The following is a 9,467-nucleotide window of genomic DNA, read 5'->3' as shown; positions in this document are numbered from 1 at the left end:
GAGGGGGTTGTGGAATATAAAATGACTGTACAGCTGTTCAGTGTTATTTCATCCCCCATTTGTACAGGCTATGCCTTGAGGAAAACTGCTGATAATAACCATTCTGAGTTCTCGGCTGCAGTGCTTCAATCTGCAAACACAATTTCTATGGGATGACTGTCTGAAGAGCTCAGTCATTGAAGGAGAAGTTCTGCAAAAGATAAGAGATCTTATTGCTCTGTGCTAGAAGGGGGGCCTCACCTTGAGGAAATAGATCACTAATGGTCATGTCATTTTGCAGGCCATCCTAGAGGATCAAAGGGCCAGAGACCTAAAGGAGTTGGATCTGGACCAAGACAAACTTCCAGTGGAAAGATCACTGGGTCTACAGTGGTGTGTGGAGACCGACTATTTTAGATTCAAGATGGAAATGAAACATAGGTCTCTCAACAGAGAGATCCTCGCCAATGATCATTATGTTGCTATGCTCATTCTTTATCATGTACACCAGAATCTGGGCAATGGTGGACAGAAAGTGGTCTAAGTTCTTCAATACCAATTCGGCTGTCAGGAAGATCATTATTTAATGTGGCTTTTGTAGATACTACAACGGAAGAGCAGTGGAACAAAGACGGCAGCTCTTCCAAAGGCGAGAATCCTTCCTGATCTAACACCTTCCTGATCTGAAGAGTAGACCACCTTCCTACCTGGAGTGTTCGAGCCTCATGACTAATATGTAAGTAGCTGTAAGTAGTGTATTTATCGATAGAAACTGAAAGAAAGGTCATAATTATATATGGTGGAAATAATAAAAAGGGATTGTTATGCTGCAACCGAAGAACAGTCTGCAGATTCTGTACTGAACATTCACGTCAACATTAAAACTGTGCATAATACCTGAAACGTAAGACAACTAATCGAAGAAAAGACATGGTAGGGAGTAAAATTCCATTAGGCAGGACATGTAAAATAACACCTAATCCAGTTAATGTTAAAAGTGTGGTTTAATGTGGTGAAATCCACAAGATTAAGGACATCCTTACCATACTTGCTGTTTTTTTTCATATGAGTGTGTTTTTTCTATGCAAAACTCAATGGAACTTTGACAGTAAAACCGTGCAACTTGAAGATAGCCCTCTTAGAAGCCATACATTAAGACCAGTGTAGAAGGTGTACATTGGCATATTGTATTGGAGTGTGTAAATTCATTCCTGAATACTGGCTGGTTTAAAACAAACAAACAAACAAACAAACAAACAAACAAAAAACCAAACCAAACCAAACCAAACCAAACCAAACAAAACAAAACCAAACAATACAAAACAAAACAAACAACTCCCTATCTGAATTATATTTACTACAGTGCACGATAATGTGTTTAAAAGTTTTGGCAAAGATTTGAAGGACTTTTTTCAATTAAATATAGCGTTGAATCTGAACCTGCATGCCTAGCCATGCAAAGATCACTTCTTCTCTCCTTGAATCCCATTCCTACTGCCAGGCAGTTCCATGGCTGTTCTGATTAGATTCTTTGCTTCTCCTCTACCATAAGCTGCTTTTATTACTCGATTATCATATAATTTAATAGCCCTCTTTGCCAATTTATCTGCTTGTTAATTTCTTTTAATGTCCATATGAGCAGGACCCCAACTAAACCATACATTGTATTTCTACAATGGTTTTCGCTAGGTTTTAATTTTGCCATATTTATGCAGAGCTCTTTTAGTCAAGTTTTTTTTTTTTAATTCTTTCCATCCTGCTGAATTGTTGTAGCCTCCCTCCCCCTGTATGGTGGATATTGCATATTTAACTCTCTTTGGTTTGCCGTGTGTGTGTTTTGGTGGTTGTACACAACTGTGGGGATCTAGACTCTCTCTTAGTTGGGCCAATGCCATGAACACCATCCACAACTTTTGATTTTTTTTCAGTGCAAACCTAAAGATAACTGGTGACAGTTTTTTGGTACCCTCTGTAAGATTTGAATTAATGTTATTAAGGTTTTGTTTTTAAGTATCTTGTTATTTTACCCTTGTGCCAATAAAGCTGCCCATCTTAGACTAAAATCCACATTTGTCTTTATTTACAAGCTTACCTGGGTTCACTAACCTCTCAACTTGGTTACAACCTGGTATAACAAATGGAAGTATCAAGCAATTTTCCAACAATTAGGGGGCCTTCTTTCATTCCGAATCATGTTGAACAAACCTAAAAGAACATTCAAGAACATTCATGTAACGGTTCAATATTGTATAACATAATTGATCTTGTTCAGGAGCAGAGTTACCATTACCAGTCAAAGCCCCTTTCAACTCGAACAGTGTAAATTTTAAAGTGGACATTAGTGTGGTGGAGGACCATGGTGGTCCCAAACTATCAAATCAAGCCATTCAAGCCAATTCCCAAAACCTGAGCTCCTCGAGTGAAGCATATAGTTTGCAAATGTACATAACAGTGTGTTGTTATCAAGGGATCTCCTTCCATCTGCAACCACTGCCAAGCCATATAAGGGTCTGAAGGGAAAGAATGCAGTCCGGTGGTGCTTATGTAGCCATCAAACCATTTAATTTTCAAGTATGTGGTTAGTTTATCCAAATAATGTCTTTTGAAGATTTTCTCCAACTTTTACAGAGATGTGAAGCCAGTGCATGTGTGCTGTTGTCCCAGGGAGAACAGTCTCATCTCAGTAAGTAAGTAAAAGTCTCTTTACCAGATCCCAGCTGAGCTTTTGATGTCAACAAGAATGTTTCTGTTCCAATTAGGAAATAGTGCTCCCATGTATGTGCTTTGTCCTTAAGGGTCACCGTAACTATAATTTTAAATTGTACTTTTTAGCCTTGGGAGAAATTGGCTATTTTAAATATTTTGAGTATTTATCTGAGTGATTCTCACATATTCTGATTATTGTGTTTCTAATCAAATCATGAAAAAACTTGTTATTACATTTCTTAACAATAATGAACAACAGGCCAGTTTAAATCTGGAAGAATTGTATCAAGTCTTTTGTATCAAGCGCACCAGGGGAAATGGTATTGCTTTACATATTTGGATTAATTCCCTGTAAAAGCATACTATGTCAAACTTTTCATTAAAGGTGTTCAAGTGCAAGAAACTGCCAAGGTCAGATCAGTGATTAAACAAGGTTTTCTATGGGCTCAAATTAGGATCAATAAGATTTTGCACTTGTAAAGTGGAAATAATTTCAAAGTTTGTAGTTATAAATCAATCTTTGTAAACCAGTTGTGTTTCTAGGAGCTGACAAGGTCTGGGACTAAGCTCAGGGTGTGTGCCAAATTTTTTTGGATGGTCCCTCCTGTTCTGCCTGTAACACTACTGCTAAATGGAACTTAATTTTACTGCATTGTATGACTACTGCAAAAATTACATTTCATTTGAAATTTAATTTTTAATAGTAATGTCAACACAATTGCTCTGGACAAAATGGACATCTAAAGGGCAGCTGAGAATTCAGATAAACGCAGTTTTCCCTATCCACAACTGGATATGGGCAGTGGAATTGCTACTAGGAAAAACGCCCATTTCAAATACATACTATCCAGTTGTTACAAGTCAGAATTTTTATATCAGACATCAAAAATGAAAAACCATTTCAGATATCCTTAATGTATTTTTGAATATCCAAAATACATTTTGACCAGTAAAAATGTAATTACGGATATCAACAATTGTCATTATGACTATTAAAAATGGGATCCTGGCCTCTCTCCAGGCCAGAGACTATGGGTTTTGAAAGTGACCAATCAAAGCAGCAGAGAAGTTAGCCACTGTCCCCACCTCCAAAGTCTCCGAAGTCAACTCTATGAGCAAGCATGTGCATGAGCGTGTTTTTTATGTGTGTGCATTTTGAGAGTAATTAAACACCATACCTGATGACAGTAGATTGGTTGTACAAATAAACAAGTATTTAAATTCATTTAGGGAATATCAGGTGTTTTGACGACCTTGCTTTTCTCCAAATTGTGTTACCAACTCCCCAAGTATCCTATGTCCTTTAACTCATGTAATCTATGCCTACATGAAAAAATCATATATTACCTTAAACATTGTTCCTTTAACATATTTATCCTATTCACTAAACAATCAATCATATAAATCGTGCTGTAAATAAGAATTTCAGGGATATGTCCAAGATATAGGATGCATATCTTTCGGATCACTTTGGGAAGTCTGCATTACGCAATGGTTGCACACACTCCCATCTAGTGGATGGACAATCCAGGCTATTTAAGATTGTTTAACACAGGGATGCGAGTTGGTTGAAATTATTAATAATGTAATTTTTTTTCTACCAAGTGTTACCAAGTGTCACCAAGTGTAGTAACTATAAAATGAATATAAGCACAAATAATTAATTTAATAGATTACCCATCAAATCAATTTAGAAAGAACAAAAATCTACTTTATGTAGACTTGTAGGTAAGTTCATACTGCCACTTAGTGCTTGCACGATCTGCAGCTGTGTTCCACATGGGTGTTGGGAAGATTAAAACAGGTCCCCAAATTATCTGAATGCATAATATGAAGCCAAAGCCCTCTCCAGTCTATTGAACAAGACTAGGTCAAACCTAGTATATGGCTGGACCACCCTTTATCTGTTTCCTTCTCAACTACTTTCGGTGCTCACATCTACAGTAATTTAATAGAGCCAAATTCCCAATAAAATTGTTCTCATTTACATGTTGTTCTGTTGTCAGACAACGGAACAAGTATGAAAAAGTGACTGAAACGCAGCTCATTAAGACTACATGTTAAGCAGCTGTCACCTCCAAGCCATTTCCAAGCTGCATCTCCGCACTGCTAAAATCCTAATTTTATAACCCTGATGTCATCTGAAAAAATCACTATACACATAAAGTTAAAAACTATAGCTGTGATGTGATTTCAGTTATATTAACTTGTAAAACAATTACTCAGAAAGAAAGTTAGAAGCTGCCATGTGGTCCATTGACTGAAACCAGACAGAGGTGTGCCTGCGGAGGGAAAGCCAGACCTCGCGCTATGGCAACTCCCTTCTACGTAAAAGTAGGTAAGGTTTGTCCAAAAAGTTCCTAGAGTTGTCGCTATGTCCTTTTATGAAAAAAAACCTGTGCAACCATCGGAGTGATCAAAGGCCAGCAGAATCTTTCGACAAACCTTAAATAGCACACAGGACTGAAACAATTTCTCAAGTTGGCGGACCATTAAGGAAAGACATCTCACAACCACAACTGAAACCTAGGAACATGTTTTAAGATTCCCAAGAAATCTACAAGCTACTGTCTCCCTTGACAACACAAAGTGAAACAAAGCCATCTTGCAGACAAGTTTCATCAATAGTAAACCATAACCTTTACTACCCGTCGAAAAAACTAGAATATACCCAACTATCTTCTGTGAGGTGTGCTGGAGCATTGTGCAGCACCACCAGCCAAACAAATCCAACAGCACTGTATAGTATACCCCAACAGGGACTAGTGTCCCCATTCAGTATTACTGATATATATGTTTACCTATTTCAACTGGTGCCTAACTTATCAGGATATACCTCTAAACTCAAAAATAACACCCCCACTGTGCAACAAACAAAATGGAGAGACTGCTGTGATTACTTACCACCACAACACACTAGGAAACCAAACAAACCAGACTTCTACGGGAATAACCAAAAATATGTAATTGTGGCCCAAAAGAGCCACCCAGTGTTATCACCCTGGCTCAGGGGGAAACAACATCAAGGAGCAAGGAGGAGCATGAGGAGATAATCCAAATTTTAGATTTATCAAGTAAATAAATTAAAGAGAAAAAACACAGGGAGCAAGCTTCTCCTAATACCGCATCGTAGCAGTGTTCAGAGCTATGTGTATCCCACATTTCAATTCGGTCTGCTTATGTGGAAATTAAACCAGCAAAACATCCAAGCTCCATAGATGTAGTATGCATAAACATTAACCAAATGTGTCTCAGTGAGCTCTGATTAACTTCCACTTGCTTGCAGTCTTAACAGGCACTTGGGCACTATGGCCAGTGATGCTGGAAATACATCACATAAGTAGGTGCATGAGCTTAACTACTTGAAAATACTGCAACTGTGGGTATTGGGTCAGAGCCATTCAAACATACAAAATGACTCACAAACCAAAAGTAAGAAACTCAAACCGAAAGAAAGGTAATACAAGCTGTGATTTTTAGATACAAATCACATTTCTTTGCATTTAACATTGTAGCTCTTTGTTATATATTTGAATGATAGTAATTTGGTTTGCTGTTTATGTTGGTTGGTTTGCGATTCCACATTTCTTCGCATTTTTTGTGACAGACAAATTCAACCCCATATGCACAAACATTAAGAGAAATCTGAATGTTTGTGCTTTCACTCTTGTGTGTTTTGGTATTTATTGCATTCCTGGATTTGGATTGTGTTTCCCTTAATGTTTGTACTTTCTTTCTTGTATGTGCTTTGTCCTTAGGGGGCATGTTAGTTTCCTCTTTGTGTACTTGGTTAAAAAACTGACCACAGTTACCCCAACATTAGTTTTTAAGTTGCTTCTCATGCAACAGTCATGGTCTGGTAGGAGGTGGAAGGATTTCTGACCCATTCACAAAGGCCTTACTATGATTAAAGAGGGCAAGTTTCCCATCTTCTTGTGTTTTTTAAATCTATCCCCCTTGGTACGGTCCACAAAAAAGCGCACATCATTATTCTTCGTAGCTTTCCACACTGCATCCCTGAACCATTAGGCGATGAACAACATCTGATTGTGAACATTTATGCCATTACCCAATGGCATAAACTTCTCTTTTTCCTATGGTATCTCTTTGCACAGACAGATTACCTCTTTGCGCACATTTTCTTTTTTATTTTCAGGAACTCTGTGAAGTATGAGATTCTGGCACCGACCAATTGACTCTTCCCTAAGCCCCGCCCCTTTGTTGTTAGCTGCTGCTAGTCCATCAAGCTGTGGATGCTAGCATGGCACCCACAGCTTGATGTCACTAATTGCACTCCCTGAAGAAATATTATCCAATTTTTTGAAGAAAGAAAAAACAAAAAGAGAAGCAGACGTAAGGGTCTACAGTATGCAATTTAAGGGATATATCCAGGATGTTAAACGGACTCAGTTGCAAGAACGTGTTAAAATTAAAGCTGCAAGCAGCACTGATCGGTCCCTCGCACCGTTGTGCATGTCAGGGGTGCTGATGGATGCTGGTTGATTGTCTGTGCACTTTTGCAACTATCGGAGACTGCGCAAACGTTTGAATTGCTTTTGCCATTGTGTAGTTGCATGTTGGCAGACATGATGTTTTGCACATTTCCTGTGTCAAGAATGTGGCACTAGTAAGTATGTGTGTACCAGGTTTCATGATTTTTGAGCTTCCCTGGCACCTCAACAACAGCATCCTATTTAATGGCGAAACATCGAAATTAGGCGCGTCGACAGGGCAATACGGATCAATGAAATCTCACAATTTTTGCAATGAAGCATCATTAAGGTCCTAAGTAGTTTCTGACCAATTTTTAGGTGGATGTGGTCAACCCGATGAGAAGTATGTCAAAGTATAACACATGTAATTTCCTCTTGCCAATAGTGCTATGACTATCATAGAAAATTGACATGTGGATGTCTTCCGGCCAGGTATCTTATCAAGCATGTGAGGTTTGGGGCAGATTGGACAATGTAGATTTGAATCACAACAACTTCCTCTTTTCTGGCGAAACATCGAAGCTCACCGTGCCGCCAAGAACATGCCATTCAACGAAAAAATTCAGAAGCTTCACAATTTAGCATTGGGCCCTGATAATAATAATAAACACAGCAGTTTTAATAAGGTCTTGGCATCGGTCGGTGCCCAGGCACGTGTGATAGAAGTCCCAGCCTGAAGACATCTACGTGCCAATATTCAGTTATAGTCATAGCACCACCTACTATTACTACTAATAGATAAATAGCTGTTTTAATAGGGTCCTTGCACCGGTTGGTGCTTGATCTATCTAAAGATAAAGATAGAAACTAAAGCCTACAGAGCACAGTGTGAGAGCACAAAAGTGAGAGCACAAGAGTGAACCATCACATTACCTGGCCAGTTTCCGTTGGCGGGGCAAGACTTAGCAAAGGGTAAATTTTCTCACTTTTCTCCACACATTTTAAATGCAGTTAATTTTTTTCCCGTATGTCTATATGATATCACCATGGCCAGCTTCCATCATTTTCTCCAAGGCATCACTTAGCCATAGCATCATCATATTTGGATCTACGATTTTGAAACAGAATCAGCTTCTTAGGGATCTGTGGTTTACAAGAGGTTACCAGGAGTGGAGGAAAGTTTTTCACCTTCAAACTCCTCACTTGCCACTTGTAGCAGTACAAGCATTCAGTTGTGGTAGTTGTGATTATCACTCTTTTGTCTTTGCAACAGTCACTGAGTCCTTTTTGAACAGACTTAGACATCTTTTCATGCAATACATTGGGCCATTAAACACAGGAAATACTTATTAAACTCTTTCAGCTAATAAGATATTATCAATGGACTTAAAATGCTTTGGAAAAAAATTGGGGTGCAGAGAGCTTGGGAAAATACAAGTGTGATGTAACAAGGCCTCTTTTGGGATGGTCACATGATTTTGACATGGTGAAGCAAGGCCATGGATGTATTTCAAGAATCCTCTTGATAGCGAGGCACATGGGTGTATTATACCAGGCATAACTGTTTACTTTTCTGACTTTCTAACTTTTCTTCTTTTTGTAGAAGAGGAAATTATTTTAATATAGTTTTTGGCTTCGTTCAGGAAAAAAGAGTGATGGATTGCTTCTATTAACTTTCGATTTATGGATGTAATATTTAGCTAGAAACAAAATAAGGTTAGTCACAAAAAAGTCACAGTCCTCTTTCTTAAAATCAGTATAACCAAAGATAAAAATTGGAAACCTTAAGGAGGTTTGTTGGGAAAGACAGGGCATAACGTCCATGTTTCCAGAATCTCTTGACAATACTAAAAAAAATCACTTCTGTGTCCTGCCTGCAAATTTTTAGATACGGCTTGGCAGGGTAGCATCTATGAATATACATTGAATATTAATATACATACATACACCTTTTTGCACTTTATTAGTGAGAAAATATCTTTGAGGTAGGGACCTTACTTTATTACAGTCAATCTTATCTGCCTGTTTATTCCAATAAACATAAGCATTTGGTATTGATACAATTTCATTTTGAAAAATGTAAGCAAATGTAGGGGTCAGTGAAAAGCAAATCTTAGCAGCTGATGCATCCAATAGATTATATGATGGTATTGCCCCTAAATCTTGATGCGTGAAGCCTTTGAAAATAATGATGATACCTAAGGGAATGGCATCAAAAATAGCAGCACAGTCCTTTGCTGTGATGGGTAGATTGTAGAAAGACAGTGATTTTGCTGTAACCGAGCAAAGATCCTCTGTTATTAAACAATTGTTTCACAATAATAATATCATTTTTCCTTCAATTATAAA

Source organism: Xiphias gladius, chromosome 6 (assembly GCF_016859285.1).
Source record: "Xiphias gladius isolate SHS-SW01 ecotype Sanya breed wild chromosome 6, ASM1685928v1, whole genome shotgun sequence".
Taxonomy (NCBI): domain Eukaryota; kingdom Metazoa; phylum Chordata; class Actinopteri; order Istiophoriformes; family Xiphiidae; genus Xiphias; species Xiphias gladius.
This window is presented reverse-complemented; position numbering follows the sequence as displayed.